Consider the following 19,663-nt stretch of genomic DNA (forward strand, 5'->3'; position numbering starts at 1 on the left):
CCAATAGAGGAAAGTGGGGTGGGAGAAACAAGACACAACTTTGGATCCTGGGACCTTCCTGGGACAACTGCTGACTGGAATATTCTGGGCCTCACTCCCTAGACACTTAGGGCATGATTACGAGTTTGGATGTCCGAGGACCGCCAGAGGTGGCAAATCCAGCCACCGCCACAATGGCGGTCCGACTGCCTGGTTATGACTTTGGCAGACAGGCCGCCCTGGGACCGCTGGCTCCTTCAGGGAACTGCTGGTCCCTGGCATTGAAAGGAAAAAAATACGATGCCCACTGTTTAGTTTTTTGTGTATTAATTGTAGGACTGATACCATTAATTATCCTTCCTTAACACAATATGTATTCTATTAGATTAAATCAATCTTATCATTTCAATGAACTTCATTCCTATACATGCAAATTCGTCAAATTAATGACTCAGAAAAAATTGATTCTTGTATTATTTTTATCTTTCTCTTTTTTCTCTTATTTTTGACAACACATATATATATATATATACAAACATTTAACAAATATATATACACATATTCTGTAATTCCGTGGTTCGTGAGTGAGGTTCGATGGTTCCGAACCCGTTCAATAAAGGTCGTCGGAAATAGACGATTTTGGTGTCAGCTGACCGCAAATGGCGAGTGTAGTGTGTCTGAGTGTTTTCGCATGAATCGATCTATGAGAACACTCCGTATTCAAGGATTTAGTTTGAACCTTCGGGTTCCATTTTTTGTACGGCAGCCATTTTGAGTGGTTGCCCTCACATAGGCCCGATGACTGCGGCCGAACGAGTCCTTGAGACACGTATGCCTTAGTTGACTTCTGAATGACCTGGCCGAACTGACTCCTTGCCCGAGGCTGACCTCGCTGACCCAGTTCCTTGTTAAGCAGCTGATCAGATAAAGATCAAAGAGTAGGACATGCCCGAGTTTATAGTACACTGCTCCCACCTTTCTATCTCACTTCCAATCTGTTTCTGCCTTTCCTTTACGACATAATCACTGATTTGGGTTGAGGGTTTTATGATGGGTTTGTCCGGCCTGATTCGACAAGAAACCTGGAATGTGCTTGGTCATTTCTGGTGGGCTGGACAACGGAAAATGGATTGTCGTCATACGCTACTTTTGAAATGTCACGTTGCCATTGGCCAATTTGTATGAACCCTATGCTAATTTGAAATGTTGCCTGAGGCTTGATTTTTGGCATAAAAGACCATGCTCCGCTCATTGAAATTGTGCAGTCTCTAGCGAACCACGCGTGTGTGCTTCGTAGATCTCTGTTCCTGGTTGCAGCCAATAAACTTTGGTCTTTGACCTCATCAAGAAGTATCCCGTGTCTCTGTTTGCCAAGATAGGGGAACTCGAAGGCATCAGGCGTTCTCCCTGACGCCGCTGGGTTCTAAAACACGGTCCTTCAATATACAATATTTGTACAAATTACAAACACATTCAATCATGAAGTAGAAAACCTTACTTATGGTTCAAATGCCCATCATCAATTCCATAAAAGGGATGTTAACCTATCATTATGTCAATACATTCCCTATACTTAGGTTACCAACACAAAGTCTAATGGAGCTTAAGAAGATCTCATTTTTTCTCCATTTGTATCCAGCTCCTTTCCTGTAATTTCATGTACTTTATCTCAATGTACCTTGTGCTGATGCCGTAAATAAGCAGTCGGCGCGTTTCGGCCTTTCTATTGTTTCGGGCCTCTTAAGGACTTTAGGGCAATTCAAACAAATACTTCCTAGATTCCATCTCTCCCTGTATTTATTGTCCCATCATATTTTGTTCTTGGTAGGTAAGGTCACATCGTTATTCAAAAGTCCATAACCCCTCACTCTGGTTATCGGAGGACGGGTTTCTTAACTCCACCGGCAAAGTATCTGGATTGCACTATTCAAGTCGCGATACACCTCTTCCTGCTTTCTCAGTGATGGTCCGTGGCATTGAAGCAGCAGTCAGAGGCCGCAAAATGATGCGGGACTGCCACTGTCCCATCAAGCTTATTATGAGTTTCTTCTCTTCCAGGTTTTACATAGAGGTTCTTCATTCTTGTAAACATTGGAGGAGAGGAAACAAATGCCTCAACTGCATGTGCATGCACATGCCCCCTAGTATGCATGCACATAGGTTCCTGCACTGCATGGACTTTCAAGTCCATGCCGTACAGGAACCTTGTAGTGCGGTCCCATTACAATGCCACCCCGGCCTTTAAAACAGGCACTGTCATGGGACAGCCATGCTGCCCGCCTGCAAGACTACTGGAAAGTCATACACTGGTGGGCGGGGCAACCTTCATGAGAGAGGTGGCGTGGTGCACCGCTGAGCCACTGCTCTGCCGAAAAGTCGTAATCAGCACCTAAGTCATAAATATTCACACTGAAAAAGATAAGTTGCCCTTGTCAAATCACAGCACTAGAGTGCTCTCCTGACTGTTACCTTATTCTTCAAGCTCTGAAATGTAATCTGCAGCACAAAGATCTGTCTATATTTTTAGAATTAACACTGTTTTCATATTTCTGCCACAACTGTTAATCTATGAGGTATGGTAATATACCTGTCTTTGACCCTGTACAGCGCTCCTTTGCCTTTTGGCTAGGTTCATGCTATCCCTTTTAGTAAGTCACTGAACATTTGCACAAGATATTCCCAAGATTATAAAATTCTATTACAAGATGTGATTAATACAAATAACACTTAATTTACACGCAACATCTGTTCCAATCTTTGTGGTTGTGCAAATTATGTTACAAACATTTTTACCTATGCAATAAAACACTGCAAAAACTATGACATACCATTTACACAATGCAAACATAAACATAAAACATTAATTTCTGAAAGCAAACTGTAGTGTTACACAAATACTCATGGGGATTCACTACAGATGTTACTCAGAGATGCACCATGTGACTTTGCAGTGGGTGCTGCCTTGCCCCTTCGTGAACGAAAAATAATTGGCAATGTCAATAAGCCTGGCTTATAAAAGAATGTTGTATGGCACTGTGAAGCATTGGAAGTAATCGCCATGGACATAGATGTGCATTTATATCGAAGCAAACAACTGTACAGTAATTTTGGTGTAGATTAAAAGGTCAGGTGACAGTTAAACTGTCAAGCCAGACCTAAAAATTGATGTGGGTTAATGGCTGCCCTTCTCCCATATGTGCTGCTGCCAGAGCAAAACATCATAAATGATCTAGTATCTAAGACATTTTTATAGCATTTTGATGTAATGTTTGTGCCCCTGAAAGTTCAAATTTAGGCAGCTGGATAAATAATCAAGATGATCACAGCTACATGGAGGGCAAGCACTTCTGTTGTGGAAGCACACACCATCTGCCCAATCAAATCATGTAGTCCTGCCTCCCAACATGTGGGTGGAGTCAAAGACCCCTTTTAGTGATGCCCACATAATTGTCTGGTGCAGCTGTGCTGACAAGCCAGACGATAAAAGAATCTTGCCAACTCGGGACACCTCTCTGGAGCATCTTACCCTTTGTAACCCCAGCTGTTCAGCCTCTATGCCATCAGGCAAGACTAGCACAAATAAAGAGGATTACAGCATTTACCAGAAGCAATAAAACTTGGAAAGCAATGACACCTGAATCAGCAAATGCAACAGTGGGCTGAGGAGCATTAGCTCCCTCCTCTCCTGCTGGATCTTCCAAAGAAACCTCAGAATAAGACGAATTAGGGAAAGAAATGTAATAGTGAAAGTGACTGTGCCCTGTTTCATCTTCTCAAGATCTTTAGGGAAATCATTAATTAACTACTGGTTGATAAACGTGTAACTAAAGTTGCATATAGTTGTCATTGTGCAATCTGTGAAGATGGCCTCGATGTTCTTCAATACAATTTTAAACTGTATTTTCCCAGATTAGCTTTGAAAACTTATTCTCTGGCTCGGTTGTGGGGAAATATGTCTTTTTTCTCAACAATACATACTAGAATAAGTTGCCGATTGTTCTACGCATCCAGAGTATTATATTCTTTGTGAAGCCATTCAGAACATGTCTCTCCACTACATTGGTGGCATCTTTCAGGCGAACCACACCGGCAGAATGTACCAGGGGCGCTGTTTGCCCCTGATGCTACGTTATTCGCGGGCAACGCAGATTGAAGTCCCAGCCGTGTCCTATGCGGATCCGTTGCACGTTATCTGTCTGATGGTGTATGACGTGTCTATGTGCCGAATACAGAGACCTGCCTTCTGCCGCCTTCTTTCCAGTGTGGGCACTAAATTCGATTCATGTGCAATCTCCAGAGGACATATGACTCACGATTGTAGTCCAGGCGCAAGTTGCGCATAGTATGTTTTTTTTTTTGCCTACATGATTTTCATAAGGTAAAAACTGGCACAATTCGTGCAAGCAAATAGCCTGTGTTGGACGTTCATTGAGCCAAAGGACTTTAAAGTACCATATGATGTTAGCATATCATCCCTAATTCCAAGGTGCATATATAGTCGAACGGGACGCAAAATGCACACTCTTATAATACCACACCGGCAGAAGGTACCAGGTACCCTATTTGTGCCCCAGATACTACGCAATTTGCGGGCTACTCGGAATGAAGCGCTAGGAACCATAAACGAAGCAAAAATGGGTTGAAGGCGATTTTTTACTGAGGACGTTGGGGAATGTCCGAGGGAGTACACTCCCTTTGTTCTTGAGTCACACACCAGTAAATTAGGGCAAAGTTGTGTTGCCTGACACCCTGAGCAATATTGACTCGTTTCTCATCCGTTTATGTACATATATGTTTTAGGGTGTACTTCTGGAGCGTGTGTGTTTGTTTATGTGTCCTGAACACTAATCACGTCATATACATTCACATAGACACCTTTACCTGAAATTCCTAAGTGTGTGCATGTGCTTCCCTTCCAGAAGCATGTGTGCATTAGGGAAACATCTTGACTGAAAGAGCGCAAATTAAAGAGAAAAGGCCTTTCCTTTTACGAGGCAAGCATTCCACCCCACACCTGCTGACCCCGAAACTCCTGAGACACGGCGGTGATGGTTTATGATTGCTGATAATGGAAAAGTCAGGGGGCTTGTGGGAGAAGGCCAGGGGTGAAGGGGTTAACAGCAGACGTCTTTGCCTTGAAAGGTTTCGGACCCTTCTTCCCCCGGAGGTGAATGAATTCGTTATGATGTGCTCGCGCTGGGCCGAGCGCGCGAAGATCCCCCGCCTGCGTCAGTGCTGTGCAAACAGATGACAGTTCGACAGCGCCGCGCGCGCCTATTTAAGCAGCTGCAGCGCTGCCAAGTATGGGAACTTCTGACTGCAGCGCGGGCACTCACCTCCCGGAGTTCACCGCGAAACCGGCGCGCGCGTTACAGGTAAGGGGCGCTGCTCAGCGGTCTGGCTGTTTGCCGCTCATGCTTGTGCAACTCAAGGCGAGCCATGCTCCAGACCTGCGTTTTCTTGCGCTGTTCAGTGAACGCTGTTTTTCTTGCTCTATGTTCAAAATGATGTCTGCCTTCCGACAGGGACCACCTTACACTGCTTCACAGCAGTTTTCTGTGGTGTTTTCTAACCCTTTGCGTGTCATCCAGTGACAGTTCATTTTGCTGAGTAAATTGTTCTTGTTTTAAGAATTTTTCAGTGGCATATGTCGGTACAGAAATTAGATGCTTGCACGTGAAGTCTCCAGTTTGCCTTTCTAGATAAATGAAATTTCATCTCACTAGTTCCTCTTTAAAACACTACTTAACGTCGAAAAACACATGGTCCGCAATTATCTGAGTGTAACAGTTGCCCTACTTTGTTACAAAAGTATCAAGCAGGCGTTACTTATATTTAAACCCTGCTCTAGTAGGTAGTACTCCTAGCAGACCACTAACCGGATAGGTTTTAGCTCTTTTTTAAAAAAAATCTTTGTTTGCGCACCGCAAATATTGAAGACATTTTATAGAAAATGCAGTGTAGAGTCACGGAATAGAAAACCTCTCACACGATACTATATACGTTTGGTTAACATACAAGCATGCTTTAACTACTATACATTTGTGAATATTTTCTGTATTTAGCGACGTAATACAATACCTCATTTATGGAGTTGGACCTGCTGAGATTAGCGCCTGTGACCTACAGGTCACAGCACATGTCAGAAGAGAATACCTCCTAACTCAAAGAGAAATGTCCACAGACGTCAGTGCCATTTAGAAACGTGGTGCAAAATGTATTGCAATGACCCCCCCCCCCTCACACACACACACACCCTATTCCCCCCAACACACACTCTTTAATGTATCCGGAGCAGCATGGCACCTGGCATATATATTTTTTTAATTCATATACTTTATTGATTTTCACCAGGGCGAACAGAAAGTCAGTAACAGGGCTGTCATAAGGTACTCATCATTCATTGTTCTAAACTTGCCATATTTTTGTCTGTTCTCTTGTGTATTGAGAAGGTGTCCACTTGTTGAATAGAATGTCCCAGAACTCCTTATCGGGGTTAAATATGTAAGGGCAATTCGCATACTTATGTTAATTAGTTTCAATTGGAAAGATTATTGAAAGTCATGTGTTTCCATAGTATTTCCGTCTTTCAAACATCACCAGAAAACTTTGGTCTCCTTGCTCAATTGAAGCTTCTGGTTGAGACTGCAGACTTGCGCAAGCTCTATCATTTCATGGAGCTTTCCGCCTAAGCAGAGAAAGCTACTTCCTTGTATTAGATATAGCACTTAATATTTATGATCAGGTTGTGTTTATGTGCTTTGGAGTTTGGCAAAGGAGGCATCCGACAGTTACAGTCACTTGCCCAAGATCACAACCTTTAATTCAAATGGGAAAGCCATGATTAAAATCATGATTAGAAAGACATCAACTTAGCCCCTAGAATCCATCTCGTCGTCTGCTTTGCATTTCTAAATGCAATCCGGCACTTGAGAAGCACCTGGCCATGTGCATGATCGAGTGTAGTGCTTTATGTGATTGCTTCACGTAAATAAAACCGGTAGTAACATCCGCGAGTACACCTGTTTGATGTTAAACGTCATAAAAAGGAAATATGGTCCTTTGCAAGGAAGAGTCCTCTCGACAATTCTTATTAATTGTATTTCTTTTTGCTCTCTGGGTCCTGTCTGACCTGTGGTGGTGGAGTACTTTTCATGGCAAGAGAAGTGTGAAAAAGAGAGTGAGCAACACATTTTATTTTCTTACAAATGGTACATAAAGGGTATAGGGTTAGCGTTTAGTTGAGTGGCAAAACTTCACAAAGCATATGAAGGATGTATAGGGTGATGTAGGTTCACAAACAATTGTGGCTATAGGTTTAGGGCATGGGCTTAGTGCAAGTTCATATCAAATGAGAATGGTACAGTGTATTTGAATAGGTTTAGTGTAAGTTCCTATAGAGCATAAAGTATAGGATTAGAATATAGGGTTAGTGTAAGCTCACTTAAAATCAGAAGGAAAAGGGGTTAGCATATAGGTTTAGTGCAAGTTCAGATATAAATGGGCAGAACGCTGCTGTCTACGTTTAGTGTAAGGTCACATACCTTACATGGTAGGGTTGGAGTATACGGTCAGTGTAAGTTCACACAAATAGCAAGGGTTATTATCATGTCACATATACAGAGAAGGGTGTGGGGTCGGTTTATACGGCTAATTTAGGTTCACATAAAATGCGTAGCATTACTATAAATGGGCATAAATAAGAAGTGTACTGATGACACACACAGGATTAGAGGAAGTTTACATAAAGTGACAAGTGTTAGTCAGACGATGAATACGCATAGGGCTGGCAGAATGTAGATTCGGTGCTCAAGGTCGTGATTTCAAACCCTAGTCTCAGTGTGATCAGTGCTTGCACCCATGGCAGGGGGTGGCCCCTTCTCTGCATCCTGCGTGGCCCTTGTCAGATTCCTTGCTGAGTTCCTTTTGCGGGACGCGCAGTCCAAGGCAGCTCACAGAGCCCTATGCGCAGCAGTGGAGGAGCCAGTGTGTCATGAGCCCTAGCAAAGGAAGGCGTGAGGCCCTGTGGCTGCTGTTATAATTGTAAAATGCAGCAATAACCATGATTTGTTGGGCTCCTCGAGCCTCTGGGCGCCGGTGCCACTGCACCTGCTGCACTAATGGAAGCTAAGCCCCTGATGTGCAACAATACAGGACATTAGGTGTTGACGTGTATGACGTTCTTTCACGCCTGCGCCTACCTCCTTTTGCATTCATGCAATGGTCTGCGGAGGCGCTGCGGCTGCGAAGGACTGTGGTTAATCAAAGCGTTGCCTAAATGCCGATAGAGCGCACAGCAAAGAGACGCTTCAAGACCAGGGAGGTTAAACTTCCCTTAAATACCTAGAAATGCAAAGTGAACATTCCTAGCATCAGCTCTCAGGGGCGGACGCGTGACCTCCGTCACCAGCCTTTAATGAATGGGGCCTCGAGCGGCACTCATTAGACACCTCTGATACCAAATGTCCGATTAAAAATGGATGAAGGGAAGTCAGCGGAGTCCACTTTGGACGCGACCCTCGGGGCTCATTAAGGAAAAGCCAATGCGACCTCAACGGGTTTAAGCAGCATCATAATTACTCCTTTCGACCTTTAAATACAGAATTTACAGCAATTATAATTAGATCTTTTAATTTGGCAAATAGTCTTGCACGCCAAGAAGTGCAGTTTTACAGCTGGCGACTTTACAGGAGGCGAAGCAGCAGAAAAGTGCAGATAGTTCGTGTGTTCTTTGGCAGCTCGCGCCAGGGTCATGCGCAATGGCCAGATGGGGTTGTCAGTGTATTGTTTCTCGCCTACCTGGTGCGCGATGAGGACTGTCCCTGCCACATACACGCACACATACCTAGCATGCACCCACACACGTGCGCTAGAGAGCACACACAGCTGCAAGCACACTCTAACATTTACACAATCACCTTCACACTCTCCCTTACAGACATGCAGACACACGCACACGTAAACCCACACAAAGGTAGACATGCACACATACACACACAAACAAAAGCCAAACACTTACAAATGCATAAATATGTCCAATATCCATTCATCCACCCACGCGTCCGTCCATCCATCCGTGTTTTATTTGATTTTTTATTAGAAACGACATACACATGTTTAGAATTAAAAAAAAAACCCTTTTAATCCACATTCTGATTTGCTTATAATTACATCAAAAGCAAACCAATAATCACTAAATGTGCTCGAAGACATTCTGAGCAGGGGCCCTAAAGCAGGCTCAATCGGGGGCGCCCTGGCTAAAGTATATTGTGACATAAATACACTCAGCACTTCCGCCTGACTGGAGCCAAATGGTAAGTCTCTGAGGGCCAAGTGCAGGTTGGCAGTGGTGATGTAGTGTTAAACCCTGGCAGTGCCCAGAGGCCGCACAGATGGCCATAGTGCCCCAGCCACTAACGCGAGACGGAACATCTGTTAACAAGTGAATGGAAGTGAGAAAATACGATTTTTATTTATTTTCCACAGATAAGGTTTGCTTATATGAAGTGCAGACACACTGGAGCCAATATAACATTTAATCGGGGTCATTACTTTTTAAGGGAACGGTTTTTTGTGACGACGAGAGTTAGTGCTCTGTTGACAAGGTGTAGAAAAGGAGTGATCTCCGGATTGGAATACATTATCTGCAAATGATGTGCGTTTTAAAATTAAGCAATTTTCAATGGCAACCTTTGAACAAAAAGTAACTCCCGGGATATACGGATCACAGTCTGCACCGAGGCAAGTGCAAATGAACTGCTGCTCATATTGCCTCAAATGAAGAGTCTAGTTAAACACGGATAATCAATCCCTCTCCACGAGGCTTTAGTAAACACTGCTATCCGTACACAGGGCATCATCCTTACTACCATCTCTTTTGGAAACCACACTTTTTCTATCCATTCCTTTAACATTTGCCAGGTTCGCACCCTACTCATTTCCCAAGGCACAAATAATAATTCCCTCTCTTTTCAATCAAACTTCGACTAGGATGCCTGTAATGATAACACGAATGTAGTATATAATAGGTGTGGTAGCTCCAACCATGTTGCTTCTTTCAAATTTTGTCCAGCCATAAAAAAGTCTCAAATTTTGACTCTTTATCTGCTCCTCAACTAGTCTGAATGCTGCTTGTCTGATCCTCCGAATTCGTTACTCGCCCGAATTCACACCCTTCCAAATATTCCTTCTGCTGACTCTTTATTTATCTCTTTCTTCAAATCGACTTTTTGTTTTGTCTTCAAGTACATTTTTGGCCTTACTTCCTTCCATCCCAGCTTTTCTTATCTTCTCCAAATCTGTGCACCCTCCCAGGCAGTCCTGACAGATCTATTAATTCAATGTATTTCCTTTCCTCTGTGCATTTTCTTTTTCGCTCAACACATCTAGATTTTGAGAATTCTCTAATCCTTGCTTTGCTTAGAGCATCACTTGTTTGGATATTACTGTGGACTGCGTTATCTGATTGGATTATTAGATCATAGTCTTTATTATTTTTCTGCTTGAGAGGATCCTTGTACAGTTTCTTAGAGAGACTATGGTATTTTCACTCTTTGTTTTTCTAAGTAGACAGACTCTTCAGCTTTTCATTTGCCAGAGATGTGTTATAAATCGCTTTAGGAACAAATCCATTAAGCAACATTATTTGAAAAAAAACGATGAAGCAAATTATTAAGCAACATAGAATCATCAACTTCTTAAAGCAACACTTATTTTAGGGTGGGTGTCCTGTAGATCCATTTTCTTCCAGTCAATCATGTGATATCATGTCTGTTACATGTCTTAAAGTGAGTTGTAAATTGGTTTCTCAACAGTTTCATAATCTCTTTAACATATTTAGAGGTATCCCATATAATCTACATCTACAACAATTGGAGAAGGTTGCTCCTACATCATTGGTTGCTTTCTGGTTTACCAAAACATTCACCCATAGGATTTGTGTACTGGGTATCCTAATATTCTGTGAGCCTAACCCCAGGGTGTCCACTAACAGGACAGTTTTGCAGACTGTGCTGGGTTCATCTGAAGGTGGTTTCCAAGAAAGTAGACATTATGCCTCTGACTTCTTTTACAGTCCACGGCTCCATTGGGAGGGAACTCATAAATAACAGGATGACAGTTAATGGAGATTTAACTAGGTCCTTTTGAATTTCAGAATCAATCTTTCTCATTTAGAGCATGTCCCATTTAGTGAGCAGAAAAAAATAACACCTACTGCACTTTGAGTTTCTGCTGGTATTTAGCCACCCCAAAAGCATATGAATTGCTTGTGTATGGTTAAAAAGTTCTATGCAGGCACTATTCAACTAGAGGCATGGTTTCCTCATGGGCTAAGACCTGGGGCATCCATTTAAGACACTTGTAATGCATCCATATGGACATCTCCCTACATATTTATCCAGCATAATACATTTTTGTGTTTAATGGGGCATAGTATCCACTTGCAGCACAGATAGGCTGAGCAATATTTCCTTGTAAATATTGTAATAGTTGTTTCAAGTAAGATAGTGCAGTTATGTCTGCGCCCAGCATATTTTTTCTTGGACACACTGTTGTCATCCGTTGTTGTGTGTTATATCCTCATAGTTAGCACTGTGATGGAGACAACATACAATGTGTTAATGGCCTTATTAATTACCAGCAATCTTCTTTAGTCCTAGTCCAAGTCTTTATCAGCTCAGTCCTTTGCTTCCCCGTCAGTGGTCCAGGCTGGCCTTCCTACCGAGCATATTAAAACTGTGGAGCTAGTACAGAGGTTAATTATACCATGTGGGTGTGCCAGAGGCTTTTAAAAGAGAGATAAAGTAACTGAGGCAAATTAAAGGGAATCATGGCTCCCTGAAGGGGAAAGTGGACTTCACAGTTGTCTGCAAGGTGAGGAGTCACTCCCGTGGATAATTAACTGTGATGAAGAAGGCTTGGACTTGATATAATAAAGACTACTTGTAAGTAATCAGAGCAATCATCTGCGGTCCTTCATTATTGCTTTTTCACAAATGCAAGTATTGTTTCAACAATTCTGACCACCTTTCTGTGCTTTCCTTTCTCCCTTCAGCCCTACAAGCTCTCCCTCACATTCCACCTTTCCCTAATATGGCCAAACTAAGCTGAGTGTCCATTTCACATGCACCTTGGAACTGACTCTTATGTTTAGGTGTTCACTCAGTTCAATATTTATCTTGTTCCTTTACAACTGTTTAAAAACACCTCTTTCTTCTCCGTTGTATGAGTTCTTGTTTAAAAATAAAATAAAATACTGGAATGTATGTGTTTATCATTTCTGTGCCCTTTACCAATTTTTTTGTATGCCATATTTCAATGCTTTATGGCCTCTGAGATCACAAGAGTCACTAAAATCACATTTCCAGTATCTAAGATCAGTCGAACATGTTCTGTTGGTGACTGAGCCCTGAGAATCTCAGCCTGGGAATGGCACTAAGAAACCTGCTCCAAGTGATCATGTCACACATCAGTGGCTTTAGGTTGTGGCATTGCTCTCGGTTCCAAGGAAGCCTAAGGGCGAAATCATTTGTTACTCAGGTCAAGTCATGAAATGGCTTGTTACTCAAATTGGACGGAACTGGCAGAGGGTCATCAGTGCGATAGGTACATCATTCCTCTGATCATTGATTTAATTTAAAATGCTTTTTTTAGACAATCAAGTCCATTAAAGAGGCGGCAGCAAGAAATAACAATGTAAAAAAAATGGTCACAGAACATAAAAAGCAATATCATCATAAAAATACAATCCATTTGTAGAAGATTAAGGTGCCTGTGATGCGTGACTTCTTATTGTAAAACATGATCCCGTTCCCGAGCAAAAGACAAATATATATTATCAAAAAGGCAATCCAAGAAAGTATCAGTACAAATCTTGTATGCTAGTATTCTCCTTTTTTTTAAATTTTTTCATCCTGTTCACAGCCGTAGAAGTTTAACACATGGCTCATGACAGCAGATTGGCGTAGTTGGTGTAGCCTAGATGTAGCCAACACGTGTTTTGTCTTGGATGTATCACCCAGCGACTTCCTCAGGGCAAACGCAAATTCAAACAGTTCCGCCAAAATCCAGGCCAAACCTGTAAGTAGTCCCATTTAACATGGGTCTTGATAGGACTTGTATCATATTAAGATATTAAGATTTTACCGGATATCTGATTGCGACGGGAGCCCTCTCCTTAATATGATATATATATAGACAAATTGTGTTTATTGGAACACAAGTTACTTCGAGATATTTACCTATACAATTGACTGCTTCACCTGAGATACAAGTCCTATCAAGACCCATGTTGAATGAGACTAATTACAGGTTTGGCCTGGATTTTGGCTTCAACGTCCATAAGAGCAATCAGACGATAGCTGTCGGAGCTCACCACTGGTTCCTTTTTGCAGATCGAATGCAGCATCGATCCTTGCCAGGACAAGGGGATAGAATTAGTGATGAGGCAGGTTATAAACAATTTTTCCATTAGCAGGGACCAGAACTTAGCATCTTGCTTATATACTGAGGCAGGGATACCATTTGGTCCGGGGGCACCATTGGCTCTGCTTTTCTGGATCAAAGTTACTATTCTTTTAGTCATGATGCTCGGCACATATTGATTGATTTGTGCTTCTGTTACCTTTGACTTTTCATATTAAAGACTGAACTTGCAGTGGCTGAGTTGTAGGTTGAGGTTTTCTGGTTTAGTTTTATAAAGTGTGCTGATGTGTGTGGTCCAATTTTCAGAGGTGACATTATTCTCATTTAATTTGATAATTTCCTTCTCACTGCTAAGATAATTGATGATGAGCCAGAATTCCTTTGAGTTTTTAGACTTGATGCCCAGAAATAGCTCATTCTGCAGTGCTTGCTCGTATCTCTGTCTTGCTTGCCAGAATTGTTTTTTTGTAGTTACGGCATAAGATGTGTAGTTCCACATGAGAGATGTTACTGGACCCAGTTTTCAGCAATCTAATCATTTTGTTTAGAGCTCTTTTCAACATTTTAAGCTCTTTTGAAAACCAAGATTGTGATGGATGGAGCATGTCTGGAGAACTTTGAGGTTGGGCGGTAGTGGTGGATGCTGGCAATGGCAAAGAGAAGGTGTTGCACAAAGGGTTCCCAGTTGTGAATAATATGCCGTAAAGGTGTGCTCTGATTAGGAAAAGCTGTTTTCCAGGAAGTGTAACTCGTTGCAAGTTCTCATTCCTATTTTATTAATTTCCAATTTAAACTGACGGTCCGTAAACTGTTGTGCTTGTTGCTGCAGTTTTTTATAAGTAGACTCCGTGCCATAAGATCGTTTTCGCAGTGCACAGTTATAGGGAAAGTCTTAATCGCCTTGAACTATGAAGTTGAGCAGAAGGTGTATTCTAAAACGGCTGGTCTTTATAGGGAGAAATGAGTGAAATCAAATGGTTGATCTTCCAGAAAGGGCCCATCCAATGCCCATAGGGACCTCCCCTCTAAGGCACCTATCATGGTGTGTCCAGTGGAGTCTGTTCTTTGTGAATTACGATTGAAACAGCCACCGAGAGTCTGCTATTTCATCAGAGGGGTTGTAAAGGGGGCTGTAAAGCAGATCTAGGTTAAAATCTCCGATTTGAAGGAGATGGGCTTTGGGGTGATTGAACCTGATGTCTGAAATGAAATGCTCCACCTCCACCTCCTTCACCTTTTGCTTTCTCCCTAGGGCTGTGCGGTGAATGTACACATTTAGCAAGAACAGGTTGCAATTTATGAAGTTGTGGCTCCAGTTTTTGACTTCCACACATAAAAATCCCAACGGGATAATAGAAAGATGGTCAGGGTACCCATTTTGTTGCCCTTGGTGAACTGTCTAGCGGCAGGAGAGAAAAGCTTGTAATAGGATTCAAGCTGGGTTTCCATCTCACGCCTTCCTGGACACATCACTTCATGAGATGTTAATAAAAAGGGTATGGTGTCAGAGTCCTTTAGGATATTTTTTAGGCCAGTCATGTTCCAGGATATTAGAGACATAGTTTTGGCCTAGTTCCTCGGGTTAAGGGTTAGGATGTTGTGTTCTTTGAGTGAAAGTCAGTTTGATGGGGCTCTGGAAAGGGTAGCAGTGAGCGATCCCCAATCCTCTTGAGCGTTTTCTGCTGGTGAAATAACGAACTTGCTGTGTCTCCTTGCCTGATTGTGAGTAGAAATGATGCATGTGTGTGGATTGGTAACAGCTTTTGGATGGAGGGAGCCGGTTGCATTTCTAAGAAAAGATGATGTTCTTTAAACTTTATCAACTCCATTGAAACTTTGATTTTTGTCCCGGTTAACGGAGGGCTGACAACGGGCTGAGTAGGAGATGTTGGGTATCGGGGCTTTGCTGGCAGTGTTATTACTATGCCCCACTTTTCTAAAATTTAGCAATTTGCACAGATTGTGTTGATTGCGAATTGAGTGGACAAAGTCACTGTAGTTTCTTCCTTGTGGAGCAGAATGTTTGAGGGAATGAATTGTAAAGCCGTTATGTTATTAGTTTTTTATTTACAGAGGTTTGGGTGAGAGGCCAAGAGTTCCTCGATTCAGTATATCATTATTGCTTTGGAAGGTTTACTCTGGGTGCCAGATTGTGTCATAAAGAGGAGGCGTCTTGAGATTTATTATTATGCATGGAAGTTGCGCTGGGTGGATCAAAAGCACCGGAGGCCCATGCAATTGTTAATTGGGGGTCCCAGCTCTTGTCTGGAGGATGGAAGTGTACCCAGCTGCTCTATTGATCAAGTAGCAGTCTGAGGTGACCACAGCGTTGGAATACAGCCTTGACAGTGCTAGCTGTGTGCAGTTTAGTTCTTTTGCTGGTAAGGAGCCTGAGTTCCTGGTGGTGTCATACCCATTTGGGACTTGAGCATGGCCTGTTTCAAGAAAGGACGCAGGAACTGCCTCACTTAGTGGTGAAACTGATTTAGATTGTGCTTTCTGTGCAGAATGTGGCCGTAGACTGGTGGCATCTGTATTTTCGATCTTCGACCTTACAGGACTTTGCATTCTGTTGTTTGTTGAGGAGATGACAAAACACTTAAACACTTGAGAGAGTGCTCCAATGTCTGCATTCTGAGGATTCAACATGTAGGGATGACTCGAGTTCCACACAGATCTCTTATGTTGAGAATTGGTAAAAAATGATCGTGGAAACCTTGTTTGCAGCTCTCATGATCTTATCTTGTTTTTTATCCGGTTTCCAGAGTCGCTTTTTCTTGCACCTGGACAGATGAGGGGGGCAGTTCTAGATGAACTGCAAGTTGTATTCTGAATATTTATTAGTGAATTCGTTGCAAAAATGGGTAGCAAAGTAACATCTACTGTATTGGGTACTGAGTAGTTATTATCCAGTCTTTCGTGGTTCGCTGGAAGGGGATGTATCTGCACATTTCATTATTCGGGACCAGGGCTGTTGTAGGGAGCTCTGCTGATGCCAGCATTGGTAGTTGTGCAGTAGTGCATGACAGGGCTGTTGAAGACAGAGTGATTTGAGAGTAGGTCTGGAAAGGCTGGGCTTTTCCTATCAGTTTTACTTTCTGGAGTAGGTTGCCCACTATAGAGGGTAAAGCGAGTAGTGTGTCCATCAAGCTTGAGCAGATGCACTCTTGTATGCTTGGCACAGCCGGCCTTGGTGGATGGTGGGCTGGTGGATTATGGGCGGACGTCTAAAAGTGAGCTGCTCATGGTGGCATTGAGGCATTCGAAGAGAGAATCAATGCATGGCGTGAATTGGGATAGCGAGTGTAATAATGACATTTGGATGTTAAAACTTGCTTGATTTATATTCCAATGCCTTGGAAGTTGTGTCAAGAGTTTTGATTAGTTGTTGCCAAGTCCTTATATCAATAGGCATATTTATGCAACAGTTTAGAATTGAAGACTCAACTTAAAAGATGCTGATAAATGTTGATTAATGTCTTTGGCAGGTAATGGGCAGCCACAGCCGGCAGTGGGAGTACCTGCAGGGCGGTGATGTGGGGAGGGGGCGAGCCAGGGTGGGGGTAGTAATGTATGAATTACGGAGTTTTACAGGTAAGTAAACATTTAAATAATTAAAACGAATTTCGCTGCGCGCACTGCATCGCATTTGGGGATGCAGTGCACTCAACGAAATTCGTTTTATTTATTTAAATGTTTACTTAACTGGGAAGCTCCGCAATCCATACATTACTACCGCCCCACCCCACCCTGCCCCTCCCCCTCCCCACGTCACCGCCCTACAGGTACTCCCACTGCCGGCCGCGGCTGGTAATGGGGTATGTAGATTTCCCCATCCAGATCCGTTGTTTGCTTTTATCTCAGAACTTGAGAAAGGGCCCAGAATTTGTGAAGATGCGACCTGCTTGGGTTGAAGGATTTCATGTTGTGACCTGAGAATGTCTTCAGATGCATCATAGCTGGTGTGCGTTGTGCCATTTATGGCTATGAGTGGGAACTGTTCTGGTGGAGTACGTAATGTTATCTCCTCTGACAATTTGTCCTGTTCAGTGTTTACTTTTTGCGTTGAGAAAGCAGGAGAAGACCTAACCTGTTGTTGCTCTGGAAAAGGGCTTGTGGAGGTGTAAGTGGGGCTGAGCAAGGGGTGCTGAACGGTCAAGCCATTGAATTGTGTTTGCTGGAAAGTGCCTGCATCATTGTCTGACGGGCTAGGTAGAGGATCATGGGGGTTCTAGTGCTGGAACTGCCCCATTAACCTCTTTCAAAGACGGATAAAAAAGGCACCTTTATTTTTCAAAAATGAAAATTTCGATGTATTGTTTTTGTGGACCTTAGGCCATGACACGAACATGCTGGTCGAAGATGAGGTAAACAGTGACAAAAATAGGCTGACCTTTGAAGGTGGAGATGAAGAACTGTTTTGATTGAGGTTAGAGACTTGAAGATCTGTGTCAGTGACTTTTTGGCCTTTCCTTTTGCTCTGGACCAAGGTGGGGTTGACCATAGGTCTGTCTGACCTCATTCTGTAGGAGATGTTGCCGGGCAGTTTTTAACGCAGTCGCTGTTACAGTGTGAAATAGGGTAGCGTTAATGACAGTTTTGGGGAGGCTGAGCGCAGAGTAGTAAGTAGCAGGGGTGCAGTAGATAGTAAAATCGCAGTAGATAAGACTGAGGCTGCTTGAGGGAGTGCTCCACGGACACTCCAAAGGGACACCAGGTGGGGTCAAAATGAGGGCACAGGAGCACTCAGAGTGACACAAGCCGTACTGCAGGCAAGAAGGGTAAATTGAGGAGGGCGGCTGCAAGAGTGGATGTATGGCAGATGGGCGGCAAGATAGCGTGGGGAGCATTCATCCACCGCTCACATTACCTCACACCTTACCTCCAGCCTCCAATGACGTACAGGTAGCCTGGGAAGATTGCCGGCCGGGCTTCCACCTTGAGTACTTGAATTGCTCGGGCCTCACTCTACTGAGCCCGCCAGCTCTCCGAGAGGCTCCGACCATTTGAGGCATCCGGGCAACCGATTCCTGGATTGTACCTAGGTAGATAGCTGGCCTCTTTTGCACTTGCGCGTTCCTTCTCTCAATTCTCACGTTTCAAATCCCCTACTGGCTCGAACTAGTTTTCCATACTCAGCTCCAACGGTGCTCTGATCATGGAGAGGAGGGTGCTGCAACATTGTCATACATCAACCTATTGAGGGAGATGGGAGGCCATCTAAGGCTCCAACCAGCTTGCCATCACCAAACGCGTTCTTGAGTAAGAACTATTTGCTAAGCCTACATACATCTCCCATCAGGGGTATTTACTAATGCAGAATTGTCAAAATAAATGACTGAGTGATCTTCCGGAAGAGCTACGCAGACAAGGTGCATCTTCCCTTGTCGTTTGTGTGGCTTTCATGATGTGCCAGCTCTTGGTTATTTGATGAGTACACTCAATGTGCAGTCAGAGATTATCAATGCCTTTCTAGTACATTAGCAGGGCTTTGAACAAAGTGAGAATCTTGGCTTAGGGAGATTGCATATTTCCTACACAGTAAGTCCACTCGTTAGATCTTTAGTTCCCCCATGTAAGAGTGTATTTCTAGTAACTACAATTTCAAACAGCTTTCCCGCAAGAATTAATTCTCTCCTTTGCAGGCAGTTGTTCTCTGATAGCCATCCAGATGCCTGTACATTTTTTCCAGTGCTGTTCAGCCTTCCTATCTTAAGTTTAGATCAAGCGTAGAAAATGATATGATAATCATTTTTGCACTAAGAAGCTTTTGACAAGGGAAATTAGTAATTTCTGCTGGGGATCTGTATGGAAGTTGTCCTGAGCATTGTGGGGTCCTGACCATGTAGGCAGTGAGATTTCTAACTTCTTCGGCATCATGTAGGAGTGGATATGGTTCTAAAAAGTTTATTACCTGATCCACCTTCACCTTTACATTTATTCAGGATCATTCCAGAGGGTTGGAACTGTTTGTTGGGCTGGGATTCAGGAACCTCTCCCAGATATCTGCAGTTCTATAATTTGGACATTTTGCAGCTCATACTTTCCCACACAGTAGTAGTTCAAAAAGGAAGACCCAAGTACTTCATTTTTTTTGGCTAGTGTAATTAAGTTGGTTTCTATGTGAATATCACTGCTTATACAAGTACAATTAAAGGCCTTCTGGTGTTTCAGTATGTCCACCAATAGATTGTCTTCTTCATTTCCCTAATCTAACTGAAACAATTGTTCATGGATTCTCCACAATAGTTAAACTTAA

General features: G+C 43.0%; 1 protein-coding gene across 1 annotated transcript in view; it reads left to right on the plus strand.

Moving 5' to 3' along the window:
• The first annotated feature begins 5,235 nt into the window (after positions 1-5,235).
• CCK (cholecystokinin) overlaps positions 5,236-19,663 on the plus strand; it is a 77,355-nt gene continuing 62,927 nt past the window's right edge. The window contains exon 1 of the mRNA XM_086941741.1: positions 5,236-5,354. The gene's annotated coding sequence lies outside the window, so the exon portion shown is untranslated. The remainder of the gene's footprint in view (positions 5,355-19,663) is intronic.

Source organism: Lissotriton vulgaris, chromosome 10 (assembly GCF_964263255.1).
Source record: "Lissotriton vulgaris chromosome 10, aLisVul1.2, whole genome shotgun sequence".
NCBI lineage: Eukaryota > Metazoa > Chordata > Amphibia > Caudata > Salamandridae > Lissotriton > Lissotriton vulgaris.